The sequence below is a fragment of the Mus caroli genome, chromosome 14 (assembly GCF_900094665.2).
Source record: "Mus caroli chromosome 14, CAROLI_EIJ_v1.1, whole genome shotgun sequence".
Classification (NCBI taxonomy): domain Eukaryota; kingdom Metazoa; phylum Chordata; class Mammalia; order Rodentia; family Muridae; genus Mus; species Mus caroli.
The window spans coordinates 109,911,412-109,927,983 of NC_034583.1; the positions used below are offsets into that span (position 1 = coordinate 109,911,412).

Genomic DNA, 16,572 nt, shown 5'->3' on the forward strand with positions numbered 1-16,572 from the left:
GTGTGTGGGTGTGGGGGGGATGTGTGTGCGTGTGCATGGGTGTGTGCGTGGGGGGGGGGTGTAAGCATGTGGCTAGCTAGCCTGCCATCCCTTGGTGAAGAAAAGGTGACCCAAGGTTGTCCTATGACCTCCCCATGCACACACACTGTGGCAAACACTCACACGTGTGCACAGAAGGGCATGCCTTTCTCCCACACACACACACACATGTGCATGCACACACATTTTAGAAACATAATGAACATCTATTTCATCCTCCCCAAAGGCTTCATCAAGGCCCTGGGTGACCTTTCTCCCACCTCCCTCCACTATCTCTGAAGGAACTTTTGTTCCACTTTTTTTTTTTCCAGAATTTATTTATTTTTCTTATATAAAACACCCACACCAGCCATAGCTGGAGCCTGGATCTTCTGAACAGAAACTCTAGTGTGGGTTTTCACAAGATGATCAGTGAATTCCTGATAAGGAGACTTGGTGAAGACAGTCTATTTCCAGAGGTCGGGGGGCAGGTAGCTGTAGGTCTTGAAGATGACATCAAAGGTGGCCTTGGCAAAGTTGCCCAGGATGACAATGCAGCCTCTGGCTGAATGCCAAGGCCTCTGAGGGCAGGGATGAGACACACCAGCACAGAGTCACAGTGGCCTGTCACCTTGCAAGCAACAGTGTGCAGCTTGCCAATCTTTTTCCCCCAGTAGCCTCTCTGCACAGGGATGATGGAAAGCTTGGCCAAGATGATGGCCCCTCAGATGGCAGTGGCAACCTCCGTGGAGCACTTAACCCCAAGACCAACATGACAATTGTAGTCCCCAACAGGGACAAAAGCCTTGAACCTGGTCCACTGGCCAACCCTAGTCTGCTTCTGCACTGTCATGATTTTCAGAACCTCATCCTTTAGGGATGCACCCAGGAAGAAGTCAATGATCTCAGACTCCTTAATGGGCAGGGAGAACAGGTAGATCTCCTCTAAGGACTTGATCTTCATGTCCTTAACCACATAATTTGGTCACCTTTTGATAGGCATTTATGCTGTTTCCATATTGTATGATCACAATGAAAGCCACTATGTAAATACCCAGGCATAAACCCTTTCATTTTCCTTAGGTAAATTCCTAGAAGGGGACCCTGCTTCCTAGAATGGCTGTATGGTTTCACATGCCACTAGTGATGTAAGAGCATCCCAGTAGCGCCAGAGCCTAACCACCTGTCTATGACCACTCTAGGAAGTGTGTGTTGGTTGTCCTGTTAACTTACTGGAATGCCTGAAGATTGGCATATTCTCATGCGCTTAGTCTGATGATGAAGCAGCTCTTCAAATCATCTGGCCATTTTTATTGGATGCTTTAAAATCCCCATATTGTTGAATCATGAGTGTTCTTTATATACCCAAGATGCAAGTCCTTTGCCAGAAATGGGTTATAAATATATCCTCCCAGTCTGTCGCTTGCCTATTTGTGTTATTGATAAAACCTTTCGAAGAGCAAATGATTTTTGTCTGTCAAATTTATCAACTCCTTTCAAAAATCTGTGATTTTTGTGCCTCATTTAAGAAAACTATGACAAAGAACTGGGCACAGTGGGGCATAAACAGTCTTCTAGAGTCTGAGACAGGAGCATTTCCAGTTTGAGGCCATCTTGAGCTATGGAGTGAAATCCTGTCTCCAAAAGAGAAAATCTATAAATTGCAAGTAAAACTGATGAGAGAGAGAGAGAGAGAGAACTCTACCAAGGCCATAAACATTTTCTTTGGTCTTCTAAAACTTCAATAGTCTTAGGGCAATAGTCTTAGGTCAATGGGCAGGAACCCATTAGTTTTAAACTGTCTCCATACTTTTGAGTTTCTGTATGAGTGTGGTGATTTGAATACACTTGGCCCATGGGAAGTGGCACTATTAGGAGGGTGGCCTGGTTGGAAGAAGTGTGACCTGGTTAGAAGAAGTGTGTCACTGTGTAGGTATGCTCTGTGGCTTCCTAGTGCTCAATCAAGCTCCACCCAATGCAGAAGAAGACAGTGTCCTCCTGGTTGCATTCAGATCAAGATGTAGAAATCTCACCTCCTTCTCCAATGCCGCATCTAGCTGGATGCTGCCACACTTTCCACCATAATGATAACGGACTCAACCTCTGAAACTGTAAGCTGGCCCCACTTAAATAACTAAATTAAATTAAATTAAATTGAGTTGCCTTAGTCACAGTGTCTCTTCACAGCAATGAAACCCTAAAAGAAAAGTTGGTCCCAGGGATGGGGTGTTGTTGTGATGGGCCTGACCTTGCTTTTGTTTGGAGGGATGTAGATTTTGGACCTTTGGATTAGGACAGCAATGGAAGGCTTTTAAGTGGGGCTTACTGGGCCATCCTAGGAGAAGCATGGAAGACAGAGGGGCTAAGGGTGATTTGAATAGTGGGGGCCTGGCTCAAGAGGTTTCAGAGGAATCAGATTTTGGTTACGTTGCCTAGGAGTTGTTCTTGTGATATTTTGGTGAAGACTGTGGTTGCTTTTGCCCTTGTCTGAAAAGTCTGCCTGGGGGTAAGGTAAAGAGATTTAGATTAAGTGCATTGACAAAGGAAGTCTCAAAAAAAAAAAGTCTAGTTTAGACTTTGTCCAGTGGTTCACTCTCATGAGGAACTTTTTGATCAAGCATAGCAAGTACAGGAAGGAAAAATACAAAATGTAAGATTCAAAGATTAAAGGCACACCAGGGGCTGGAACGAGCAGGGCACGAGCAAGCTGGGCCAGAGAGAGCAACCATCCATAATGAGATCAGACGCCCTCTTCTGGAATGTCTGAAGACAGCTCCAATGTAAAATAAATAGATAAATAAATAAATAAATATTTTTAAAAAATAAATTAAAAAAATTGAAAAAAAAAAAACAAAAATGCACACCAGGAAGTGGAATGGAGCTAAATCCTGTGTTCAAGATTATTAAATGGAATTAATGGAGTGGTGACTTTGGGGCAAGATTCTATCCAGCTAAACTCATTGTTCATGTGTTTTCAGTTGGACAAAGGATGGTTATATCATGTTAGGTGTTATTATGACCTGGCTATTGTTTTTACGTGGACATAAAGGAGATATGATTGTGTGTCAATTGGACAAGGGGTGGATTGTGATGGTTATTTTCAGTTATCAACTTATCTAGAATGAACTACAACCCAGAATTTATAAGATTTTGTGAAAAGCTAAAGAAAGGCCTAGGTCCAGGTATGCTGGTACATGCCTTTAATCCCAGAAGACAAGCAAGCAGATCTCTGAGTTCAATGTTAGACTGGTACAGAGTAAGCTCCAAATAGAGAAAAGTCTACGTTTAGGCATCGGGGTGCACACCTTTACAGAGGATAGAGGCATGCAGATCTCTGAGTTCCAGGTCACTCTACAGAACAAGTTCCAGGACAGTCAAACTTAGCGGGTGAAGAAGTTGGAAAACAGAAAGCTGATGATGCAATAAACAATGAGGCCATGTTCCAGCCAGAGCAAGCGCCAGAACTCAGCAGCTTCATCCATATGGCTCTGGCTTTAGAGTCAAGAATAGAAGGGACATCTTTTGAGTATATGCCCAGGCGTGGTATAGCAGGGTGTTGAGGTGGAACTATTCAAATTTATTTCCAAAGGGGTTGTACAAGTTTGGACTCCCACCAGCAATGGAGGAGTGTACCCTTTGCTCCACATATTTGCCAGTATGTGCTATCACTTGAGTTTTTCATCTTAGCCATTCCAATAAGTGTAATATAGAATCCTGTAGTTGTTTGATTTGCATTTCCCTGATGACTACGGATGTTGAACATTTCTTTAAGTGCTTCTTGGCCATCCAAGATTCCTCTGTTGAGAGTTCTCTGTTTAGTTATGTGCCCCATTTTTTAATTGGGTTACTTGGGTTGTTGGTGTTCTGAGTTCTTTATAAGTTTTTAATATTAGCCCTGTGTCACATGTAGGCTTGGTGAAGATCCTTTCCCAATCTGTAGGCTGCTGTTTTAACTTATTGACAGTGTCCTTTGACTTACAAAAGCATTGCAGTTCCGTGAGGTCCCATTTGTCAATTGTTGATCTTAGAGCCTTAGACATTGTGTTCTGTTAGGAGCTTGTTTCCTGTACCAATGCACTGTACAGTACTTGTATTCCCCACTTTGTCTTCTATGAGACTTAGTGTATCTGGTTTCTTACTGAGGTCCTTGATCCACTTGGACTTGAGTTTTGTGCAGGGTGATAAATATGGATCTATATTCATTCTGCACACAGACATCTAGTTAGTCCAGTGCCTTTTGTTGAAGATGCTTTCATTTTTCCATTGTATGATTTGGGCTTCTTTATCAAAAATCAAGTGTCCATGGATGTGTGGGTTTATTTCTGGGTCTTTGATTCAATTCCTTTGATCAATGTATCTGTGCCTGTACCAATACTGTATGGTTTTTATCACTCTTGCTCTGGAGTACAGCTTGAGGTTCATAGAAACTTTATTCGTAATAGCCAAAAATTGGAAACAACCCAGATGTCCCTCAACTGAAGAACGGATAAAGAAAATGTGGTACAACTACACAATGGAATACTATTTAGCTGTGAAAAAACAGGACATCGTGAATTTTTTCCAGGGAAATGGATGGACCTTGGGAATATCATTCTGAGTGAAATAACCCAGTCCTAAAAGGACATGTATGGTATGTACTCACTTACAAGTGAATATTAGCTACAAAATACAGGTACCATGTTACACTCCACAGACCCAAAGAAACTAAACAAGAAGGAAGGCCCAAGAAAGATGTTTAAATCTCACTTAGAAGGGGGAATAGGGGCTGGAGAGATGGCTCAGCGGTTAAGAGCACTGACTGCTCTTCTGAAGGTCCTGAGTTCAAATCCCAGCAACCACATGGTGGCTTCATAACCATCTGTAATGAGATCTGATGCCCTCTTCTGGTGAGTCTGAAGACAGCTACAGTATACTTACATATAATAAATAAATAAATCTTAAAAAAAAAAAAAAAAGAAGGGGGAATAAAATAGTCATGAGAGGCAGATGGAAGGAGGGAACTGGGATGGAAGAGGGATGGGGAGGGGAATGGGGATTCAGGATCAGGTGTGGAGAAGGCCAGGGGAAATGAAAATGAATGGAAATCTGCAACTGAAGATGGGCAAGGAAGTAGAGGGCATCTCCAGGATGAAATAGAGACCTGGGATAAGGGAGGTGCCCATGAATCAGTAGGGTTGACCTTAGCTGTGACTCACAACATTGGAATATGGGACCTGAAGAGGCCACCTCCTGTAGCCAGACAGGAACTCCAGTGGGGCAATAGAGACACCAGCCCACCAACAAAACTTTCAGCCCAAAATGTATCCTGTCTACAAGTAATGCAGAAATGAGGGAGGGAGCAGAGACTTAAGGAAGAAAAACCAATAACTGGCCCAACTTTGAGACCCATCCCTTGGGCAAGCACCAATCCTTGACACTATTAATGATGCTCTGTTATGCTTGCAGATAGGAGCATGTTGTCCTCTGAGAACTCCACAGGAAGACCAACAGAGTCAACTAACCTGGACCGTTGGGGCTCTCAGAGACTGAACCTCCAACCAAAGAATATACACAAGCTGGACCTAGGCCCCTCTGCTCATATGTAACAGATGTACAGCTTGACCTTCATGTGGGTCCTGAACAACTGGAATGGGGGCTATCCCAAAAGCTGTTGCCTATATGTGGGATATGTTCTACTAACTAGGCTGCCTTGTCTGGCCTCAGTGGGAAAGGAAACAAAGCGCCTAGCCTCACAGAGACTTGAAGTGCCAAGGGGGCTCTCACCCACTCAGAGAAGAAGGGGGAAAGATTGTAGGAGGGGATGACCAGGAGGGGCAGTGGGTGGGATGTAAAATGAATAAGTAAAAAATAAAATTAAATTAAATTTCAAAAATTCAATATCATACTCTAAAAATACCACATATATTAAAATGTTGCTTTAACATAAAAAAAAACAAAAACAAACAAACAAAAAAAGAATAGAAGGGACTACTGGGACAATTGATACTGGTTAGCTGGAGCTAAGAAATTAGAGGTGATTAAGAAGAGATCAGCATCACTGAGGTGAAATCTTCTGGGAAGTGTTTTCTGCGAGCACAAAGACACTATGTTCCAGAGATAGCCGAGGTTGTACCTAGTGCTGCAGCTGAACTTCATAATCTGTAAGAGTCACCCAAGTGGTACTGGTTTTGAAGGCATAAAGCAGTCATGAAGAGTGGATGAGGCTCGGCACTGTGAGAGGCCATGGAAGGCCATTAGTGAAGGTACAGCCTCAGTTGCAGTTGACAGCCCAGGACTAAAGGGGTCATGCAAAGGAACTGAGGCTTGGTACCACAAAGAGAGCCTATGAGAGGCTATGGATGAAGCCTAGTTGCAGCAAAAGGCCTCAGTGTATATGCCACTGTCATAGGATGATCACCAAGAACAACAGAAGTAACGGAAAGAAGACAACCAGAGCCTGGAGTGCTACAGAGGGCAGAGATAGAGAAGTGACCCAAGCCCTTCAGAGGAGCCCAGAAGATCATGTGTGGATCCCAGACATTGGAACAAGAAGCTGTAAAGTTGAAGGTGCCTTAGATGCCCCAAAATGTTAGAGATGTCAAAGCCATAGGGTTTGCCAAGTGTTGCGGTAAATCTCTCCACCCCAAATATGCCCCGGCAATGAAAATACAACACAGTTAATATGATTACGTGCTGTGTGCCTAGATTGGGCAGATCTACTGCTACACTACCATCTTCCACATCTTATGAGACCCCTTAGAACTTGCAGTTTCTCCAGGCCATGTGCTTCTGCTTCGCTTTTCTTAGTCCTCCTCCTCTGCGTCCTCTTCCTCTTCCATTTTCTCCTTCTTCTCCCCCACCTTCCGATCCACCTTCTCTTTTATCTGCCCAATCATCAGCTCTCCTTTATTTTACAAATTAAGGTGGGAAGCAGGATTACAGGAAATCACCTGAGTGCTTACTCATTCCTTGTTCACAACCACTCACAGGAAAATGGAATTAACATCAAATATAATTATCCCCAGGGCTATACACAACAGCCAAGGACAGCTGTTAACAGGGAGGAACAGAACCAGCCCAGGAGAAAGAAATTTGTTGCAGTCAACAAAGATGAAAGGAGTTGGAGATCTGAAGACCGCTTTGAGGTCAGGCTTGGAGATGCAGAGTTTGGAGTTTGCCCAGCTGGCTTTTGGTTTTGCTTTGGTCCAGTATTTCCTCAATGTGACATTTTGGAATGGTAATGTGTATCCTGTGATATTAGAAGTATGTGATTTGTTTTATTTTTATTTCTATTTTATAGGGGATTACAGTTAAGAGACTGCATGAATCTCAGAAGAGACTTTGGACTTTTAAATATCATTTAGATTATGGTAGACTACAGAGACTTTTGAAGTTGGACTAAATGTATTTTGCATTATGCTATGGCTAGGTATGGCCCCCATAGACTTGTATGTTTGAACAAGCCTATGGGGGCCAGGGAATGGAATGTGGTGGTTTGAATATGCTTGGCCCATGGGAAGTGGCACTATGAGGGGATGCAGCCTTCTTGGAGTAGGTGTGGCCTTAGAGGAAGTATGTCACTGTATAGGTGGGCTTTGAGGTTATATATATGTTCAAGCTGTGCTCAGTATTGAAGACAGTCTTCTTCTATCTGCCTTCTAATCAAAATGTACAACTCTCTGCTCCTTCTCCAGTACCACATCTGCCCGGATGCTACCATGCTTTCCACCATGATGACAATGACTGAACCTCTGAAACTGTAAGCCAGCCCCAATTAAATTTTGTCTTTGTAGGAGTTGCTTTGGTCATGGTGTCACTTCACAGCAATGAAACCCAAACTAAGACAATAAAGAACCACAACCTAAACTAAGTAAAATAAAGATAAATCAAAACCAAAAGTAAGAGCACACCACACAGTCATGTTCCAGCCCATCACCAACAGTCAGGTCTCAGCTATTTTAAACAGTTCCTGTGTGGCACAGGAGTTGAGGGTTTTGTTTGATTGAGCTTGGGTTTTGTGCATGTGACACCACAGTCTGCTTAACTACAGGAATGTACTCTGAGACATTCTCCCCTCTGCGACTTGTTATGCAAACATCCTGAGGGTCTATTGGCCCACAGCTCACTGGCCCTGGTCAATCGCTCAGTGTGGCCTCCTGATGCACCTAGGAAACACAGCAAATATATGAGGTGTATTGCTCTAAGTTCCATTTTCATCTTATAAGACCATTCCCATATTCTGTTCATAGTTGATGAAGTCACTCTCTGTCCCGTGACTGAGTGTGCATGCATGTCCTAACACCCTCCTATGGAAAAACTAAATTCCCTCTCCCAATAACTTGTTTTTATGGCTTCATCAAAACTCTATTCCTCACTGGACTTGGGTTCTCCACTTCTGGAGGACCCTGCAGACACCACCATCAGTCTGTTGTAACCCTGGAATTACTGATATTAGAGAGACTTCAGTGTTGTACAGTTTGCCTCTGAGTTCCCCACCAGAGGCTCCCATCCTCCTTCCCCCCCCCTTCTTCTCCCCACTCCACCCCCCTACATGATATGCAGACAGCTGGTTTCTGTGCTGCATCCTCCCCTGGGCTCCTTCCCCGTCCTCCTTCCCCTCCCCTATTGTTATGGCTCAGTGATTAAAAGCATGCACTGCTCCTGGAAAGAACCTGAGTTCAGTTACCAGCATCCACACGAGGCAGCCTGCAACTGTCTGAAACACAAGCTCCAGGGATATCTGATGCCTCCAGCCTCCAAGGTAACATGAGTAATTGATTTTTTTCCCCTTTTTGCTCCAGCCCAAAGATTTATTTATTATGCATAAGTACACTGTAGATGTTTTCGGACACACCAGAAGAGGTGTCAGATCTCATTACAGATGGTTGTGAGCCACCATGTGGTTGCTGGGAATTGAATTCAGGACCTCTGGAAGAGCAGTCTGTGCTCTTAACTGGTGAGCCATCAGGGTTAGGGTTAGGTTAAACCAACCTTGCATTCCTAAGTTAAACCCCTTGTCTGGATGTACCATCCCCCCCCTTTTTTTAATCATTAGATTTGAATTGCTAATTCTGTTCCTTTGCTTTCAGAGTATTTGTGCAAAATCGTGGAAAACCATGCATTATAGTTCTCTTCTAACTCCTTGGGATTCTTCTTAAGAGAAGATGCAGCTGAGCATCACCACCGGTCCTGCTGGTGAATTTGTTTACACTGTGCACTGTTTCTCCCTTACACTCCTGATAAAAATCAATGGCAAAACTGAAGTTCAGGCCGTGTTGAGCTACCGTGTGAGTGCTGGAAGTAGAACTTGGATCCTCTGGAAAAGCAGAGGTGTTCCTCCCCATCCCGGCTTTTGTGATTTAACTGTTTCTGTGAGTGTGCTCATTGACCTGGCTGGATTTAAGTGTATGAGGGCGAAATGGCTCAGTGGGTAAAGGCTCCTCTCTCTGCCTTAAAATATGGGGATTGTGGATTCTAACAAACTGACTCCCGGATTCAAAATGCTGAACACTTCAGCCAGCCACCTCCGAGTTCAAAGCCACAGGAGCCTAGCAAAGTGAGGAAAGATTCCAGCTTCACTGTGGACATAAGTGGTTGGTTTGGAAAACAGCTGCTTCCAAAAGGCAGTGCAGCCCTAGAGGCAGTGTAACCCTAGAGGCAGTGCAGCCCTAGAGGCAGCGCCGCCCGGGCTTGTTACGTCACTAGCTAAACAAGCAGCTCTCTGGGCATGTCTGGTGTTCTCACTGCTCAGACATATGTAACGCCACCAGGCCTGTTATTTGTCTCAGAGACCATCTCAAATTTATAATGGCAAAGGCAAAAAAAAAAAAAAAAAAATCACGAACTTTAGATTTGTTTGTCTGTCTTTTAACCAAACACCCCAACAATTATTCATTCGGTGGGAAATTTTTAAGTAAAAAAAAAAAAAAACCTTTGGCAATAAAATAGAAATTTGCAGAGGCTAAACAAATAGAAAGATTCTCTCTCTTACCATGTTTATACTCACTCCCACCCTTCCATCTGCCTAGACAGGAGAGAACTGGAGTCTTGGAAGTGCCCCAGCTTTGGCAAAGACTCTAGTAGCCACCGTCTCCATGGGTAAGACGATGTTACTGTGTTCTCATGACACCAAAACACATCATGAAGAATCTAAGGCACGAAGGAATCGGTGTGAATACCAAGTCTCGAGACTGTTCTCTGCAGGCAAATGCCATCTGGAAGCTCTCTGTGTTAGCGCCTCACATCAAGGTCTCCACTGGGCGACACACTCCCTTCTCAGCCTCACCTCCTTTGCTGGTCCCCTTTCTCCTGTTTGGTCTCTGTCTTTCTTCTTCTTCCTTCTGCTTTGAAGGTAATAGGAGGTCTCTGGATCTCACTCTTGTTCAAATCCTGACTTTGTCAGTACGTATGGATCCCCTATCATATTACCAATACTGTGTTAGTATCAGCAGTCCCACTTGACTATGGGGGTGACCCTGACCACCTAACTTCTCTAGTCTGTGTCTTGATTTTCCTCCTCTTGCTGAATGATGCTAATAATTATTTCTACTGCTTACATGAATGTGAATGAGGACCAGGTACAGAGGTTCATGCCTTTAATTCCAGCACTTGGAGGCTGGAGAGATGGCTCAGTGGCTAAGAGCACTGACTCTTCTTCCAGAGGTTCTAAGTTCAATTCCCAGCAACCACATGTTGGCTCACAACCATCTGTAATAGGATCTGACACCCTCTTCTGGTGTATCTGAAGACAGCTATAATTGTACTCCTGCATAAAATAAATAAATAAAACATTCAGCCAGTGGTTCGGGGAGACATACCTTCCACCTTAGACCATGGCCAAGTTCATCCGTAACTTCTCGGAGAAGGCACCGTCGATGGTGGCCGCTGCCATGACTTACTCGAAGCCTCGACTGGCCACATTTTGGCACTACGCCAAGGTTGAGCTGGTTCCCCCAACCCCTGGTGAAATCCCTACAGCTATTCAGAGTGTGAAAAAAAATCATTCAAAGTGCTAAAACTGGTAACTTCAAACACCTTACAGTTAAGGAAGCTGTGCTGAATGGTTTGGTGGCCACTGAGGTGTGGATGTGGTTTTATATCGGAGAGATCATAGGCAAACGTGGCATCGTTGGCTATGAGGTTTGAAGACCAGTCTTCAACTTCTGATTTGAGTTCTTATTTGAATGTTCTTGGACCATGTGTAACGGGACTGCTGTCTGAATAAAATACTAGGTGTAGCCGGGCGTGGTGGCGCACGCCTTTAATCCCAGCACTCGGGAGGCAGAGGCAGGCGGATTTCTGAGTTCGAGGCCAGCCTGGTCTACAAAGTGAGTCCCGGGACCCCGGGGTAAAAAAAAAAACCCCCTCTCAAAAAAAAAAAAAAAAAAAAAAAAAAAAAAAAAAAATACTAGGTGTTGAAAATAAATAAATAAATAAATAAATAAATCTTTAATTGCAGCACTTGGGAGACAGAGGCAACTGAATCTCTGTGAGTTCAAGACCAGCCAGGGCTACACAGTGGGACCTTATCTCACAGTAAAGGACACTAATGAGATGCAACACTGTGTATCAAAGTATACATTTGTCCCAGTTTTTAAATCTGTAAAAAGGTCAACAAGGTGACAGATATAAACTCATAGATATACACGTAAAAGCATGTTCACACACATACACGCACGCAGAGAATGTATGGAGTATAAAACAAGAAGTGGCCATCTGCCACAGCAAACATATTTGACTGATATTTGACTTAGTGCTTGCCCGCGGACTTCTTCTGGTTTTATATGTTTTATATGCATGTGAGTGTCCATTGGAAACAAAATCACAGAGGCGTGGGAATGAATGACTCAGTAGGTAAAGTATGCTTGTTGCTGCCCTCTGACTTCCATAAGTACCCTATTCCCACCCCTATCCCCTACACACACCTTACATTCAAACAAGTATGCTGCTAATATCTGTGACAAACATTAACGGCGGTGATAAATTATTAGCTCAAAATTTGCAGACTGATTTCCACTTTACTAATTAATAAAACCTACAACCATAGGGAACTAGAGCCATAACAGACATATCTACTATGGGGTGTGTGTGCGTGTATGTGCATGTGCCTGTATATATGTGTGACCCACACATCAACCTCAGGTGTCATTCCGTAAGTGCCGGCCACCTTGATTTTGAAGACAGCCTCTCGATGGCCTGGAGTGTGCCACATAGGCAGGCTGGCTGGCCAGTGAGCCCTAGAGCCCTCGGGATCTGCCTGTCTCTGCCTCCAGCACTAGAATAACAAGCATGTGCTGCCATGGCCAGTGTCTGCATGTGTGTGCTCTGAAGATCAAGCTCTCATGTTTCAGGGCAAGCGTGTAACAGACAGCTCCATCCCTCTACAAGTGGCAAATTACAAAACAAAGTCAGGAGTCTCGTGCTGTCGCTATCTCTGTTTTAAATGTGGCCTCTAAGTGTGTGAGCTCTATGTGTCCCCACCATTCACTTCCTTGTAGTTTAACTCTCCATGAGGACAACATGAGAGAGTGAGGGCTGCAGAGACGGCTCAGTGAACAGGGCACTGTCTGTGGAGAGATGGCTCAGTGGTCAGGGCACTGTCTGTGGAGAGATGGCTCAGTGGTCAGGGAGGGCAGGCACTGTCTGTGGAGAGATGGCTCAGTGGTCAGGGAGGGCACTGTCTGTGGAGAGATGGCTCAGTGGTCAGGGCACTGTCTGTGGAGAGACGGCTCAGTGGTCAGGGCACTGTCTGTGGAGAGATGGCTCAGTGGTCAGGGCACTGTCTGTGGAGAGATGGCTCAGTGGTCAGGGCACTGTCTGTTCCTCCAGCCAGTGGCTCACAATCATCTGTAATTCAGTCAACAAACAGTGGCTCACAATCATCTGTAATTCAGTCAACAAACAGTGGCTCACAATCATCTGTAATTCAGTNCTCACAATCATCTGTAATTCAGTCAACAAACAGTGGCTCACAATCATCTGTAATTCAGTCAACAAACAGTGGCTCACAATCATCTGTAATTCAGTTCCGGGTCCAATGCCCTTTTCCAGACCCCATCAGCACCAGACACGCACATGGCATGCACACACACATATACTTGGGAAAAACACTCATACACATAAAATAAATAAATCTAAAAAAGGTTAAATTACTATCATGTCAAAAATACAGCAGACTGATGGCGTAAAATCAGGGCTATTCATGAGCTGTGACTCAGTGACGCTTTGTCACCTAGGAGTATTTTATGCATGTTTAGTCTCAGACAGGCTTATGTTATATAATAGACCATCTTTAACATGACAATAGTCCTACTGGCTAACAAAAACTCAGAAACAGAATCACAACAGTCCACTCAAAACACTAACCTTTAAAAACCTGCCGGGCTGGATGCCCCTCACCGCCCAGATAGATCAATTCTAGACTTTTATTAATGAGACAGTCAGGGAGAGATCACTACTTCCCATCGCCGATAGATGGTCCGATCTGCCTTTCAATCAAGCACATTTCAAATGTATTCATAGAATACGTTTCACGCCTCCTCTGTCATGTTCATTATGCTTCTGATTCTGTGCTGCTGCAAATGCATAGCTGATGCTGGCTCTGCTGTAAACTGCCTTAAAATAACAAAATTCTGAAACCAGATCAATGCTTTCTGGGGCCCTGTGTGTGTCCATTTAACAAAAAAGTCACTTTGTGCAGAAATGACTCACTCTTGTACTGTTCTTCTGGCTATGATAGGCTGGGCGGGGCAACGCTACAGAGCTGGTTCTCTCGACGTTCATGCGTTCTGGGAATGGAGCCATAGCACCATGCCTGCACAACACACATTTTTGCACACTGGGCTATCTCACTGCCCCCACCCCACCCCACGAGACATCTCATTCCCCCCACTAAGCTATCTACTGCCCCCCTTACTGAGTTATCTATCTCACTGTTTCCCCCACTGAGCTATCTCACTGTCCCCACTGAGACATCTCACTATCCCCACTGAGTCATCTCACTGCCCCCCACTGAGCTATCTCACTGTCCCCCCACTTGGCATTTATAATTGGACCGGGTTTTAGGCATCCCCAGTTTTATTACACTGATTATTTCAGTGCAAATCAGGACAAAGTATTGACCTCTCTCAGGTTGTTTAATTAAACTATGATTATTTTAAATGAACAACCGATAGTCTCTCTACAATGTGCCATTCTTCTAGGTAAGGAGGACAGCGTTGATCATCAACAGCAGACAGCACGTGGGACTTGCTAGTGGCGTTCAGAGAGGGCAGCTTTCTCGGGCAATGCTAACCCAAGGTCGGGTTCACTAATTAGCCACTGAGGTAGCTTTGCTACACTATCGATTCCAGGCCTTTTCCTTCAACAGACACCCAATTAAATTGTCTTGGTCAAAACAGAAGTAATTGAGACTCCCAGAACAGCTGTAAAGATCAGGTGGTGTAGGGAGAATCCCTTTAGCTCAGACAATAAACCCTGCAGCTCAGCACTCGGCCTCGGGTCCTGCTGCCCCATCCCCCCATCCTCCCACCCCCCCATCCCCCCATCCCCCAATCCCCACCACCACCACCCCACCCCTGCCCCCCCCTCCCCCTCAGAAGGAAATGTCTCCAGACTTCCAGGCTGGTCTTACTCACAGGCTTCACTCCATATGCAAAAATTGCTAAGAGACTAAGTGTTCTTGTGAAGAAAAAAAAAAAAGGAGGTAAGTGAGGTGACAAATATGCTAACTAACTTGGAATCATCATCTCATAACATGCAGTTTGTCCTGTACATTGTAAGAAAGCTTGGGGGAAATACGCTAGATTAAAAGGGGCATTCATAGTACTGATATTTGACAAAGCAACTTAGATACGCTTTTCTCGAACGAGTCCTAAGGCGTGCCACTTGTTCGTGAACAGTGTGTGTGCATTAGAACAATCCAGTCTGACACTCCCTGAGTTCTGTATCTCATATATACCGGTAGGTCGGTATTTGTGATTTGTAGCTCAAAGCTTTGTGCATCACAGGTTATGCACGCGGCGTCCACGAGAGGGCAATATAGCCTCGCTTTTAAGTCATGCGTCGTCAGCGCAAGCGCGGCAAGAGTGCTTGCATGCTAGGGGAAATCATTATCAACTTCCTTTCCACGGTGAAGTCAGTGACCCTTCTGTCACTTGGCAAAGCAAGCCAGGCAGCGAGCCTCGAAAGGCCGTTCTTTAAGTTAATGATTTATTGATTTTGCTGCCTGGTTTTGCTTTCACTGAGCCGGAGAGAAGGGGGGTGTCTTTTTAAACGTTCGTAGCTTGTTTGCTAGAATTCTAAACAGAAAGCTTAGCCTTCCTAGTGTGTTGGAATGCTCCATGTATGCAGTGGCTTTGTGGATGCTGACTGAGCACCTGCCCCCAGCTGTTTAGTTCAATGAGAAGAAAGCAGGAAGACAGGAGACAAGATCAAGCGACCCAGCTGCCCTGGGGTTGCATTAGGCCCAGCCCTTGATCAGAGCCTGGCCTCAACTTCTCAGCTTGGGTTTGCACAAACCACAAGTAAGGCCAGCTGAGAGCTCAGAGCTGCTCAGAGAATGAGTCAGCCCCCAGAATTCCATATGCAAATAAGAACAGAGCCGTTCCCCCAGACGCCTGGATGAGTGCCTGGAGGATCAGAATGCTTGGCAGTTCCCACTGAAGGTTTGAAGCCACCGGCTGACTTCTGCACATGAGATCTGACTCCTAGCATCGTTTGCACCCTGGAGACCAGAAAAGACCATAATGCAATGTGCTATGTGTCCATGTCAAGAGGTCTCTGGGAAATTTTACCTGCATCTGGTTTTGTGCCTTTTTGCCCCATGATAGAAATTGTTCTGTTTCAGAACAAGTGAGACATCAAAATAAGAAAAGGGGTGGATCTCACTGCAGATGCTTCAGTCTCTAAGAGAAGAAATGTTTCCCTGTGGTTAGCAAAAGAGCAGAACGCAGACTACCTCTGTTCAGAGCCTGAAGCACGAAGTTCTCCAGGGAGAAGAGGGGACCACACAGCCAACCCCAGGACCTTCTTACCTCCTGGAATGGCCACTCTTCTGGATAGCTTTATGTCAACTTGACACACGCCAGAGTCATCTGAGAGGAGGGAACTTCAATTAAGAAAATGCCTCCACACTGTAATTGGTAGGGGTGGCCCTAGCCTACAGTGGGTGATGCCATCTCTGGGCTGGTGGCCATGGGTTCTATAAGAAAGTAGACTGAGCAAGACAGACGAGGCAAACCATGCAGAGCAAACCCATAAGCAGCACCCATCCAAGGCCTCTGCATCAGCTCCTGCCTCCAGGTCCTTCTCCTAAGTCCTGTGCTGGCCTCCAACTCAGAAATCCGCCTGCCTCTGCCTCCCAAGTGCTGGGATTAAAGGCATACGTCACCACGGCCAGCCTGTCCTGATTTTCTACAGTGATCTGGAAGTGTTAAGCTAAATAAGTCCTTTCTTCCCCAACTTGCTTTTGGTCATGATATTTCATCACAGCAATAGAAACCCTAACTAAAGCAAGTTGGTATCGAGATAGTGAAAGACTCTAAGACTCCCAAAGGGAGACACTCACTCAAGCCT

General features: G+C 44.8%; 2 pseudogenes; one reads left to right on the top strand and one right to left on the bottom strand.

Annotated features, from left to right (window-relative positions):
* Nucleotides 1–353: 353 nt before the first annotated feature.
* LOC115029230 lies at nucleotides 354–997 on the bottom strand (annotated as a pseudogene).
* Nucleotides 998–10,807: 9,810 nt separating this feature from the next.
* LOC110309868 lies at nucleotides 10,808–11,142 on the top strand (annotated as a pseudogene).
* The last annotated feature ends 5,430 nt before the right edge of the window (nucleotides 11,143–16,572 follow it).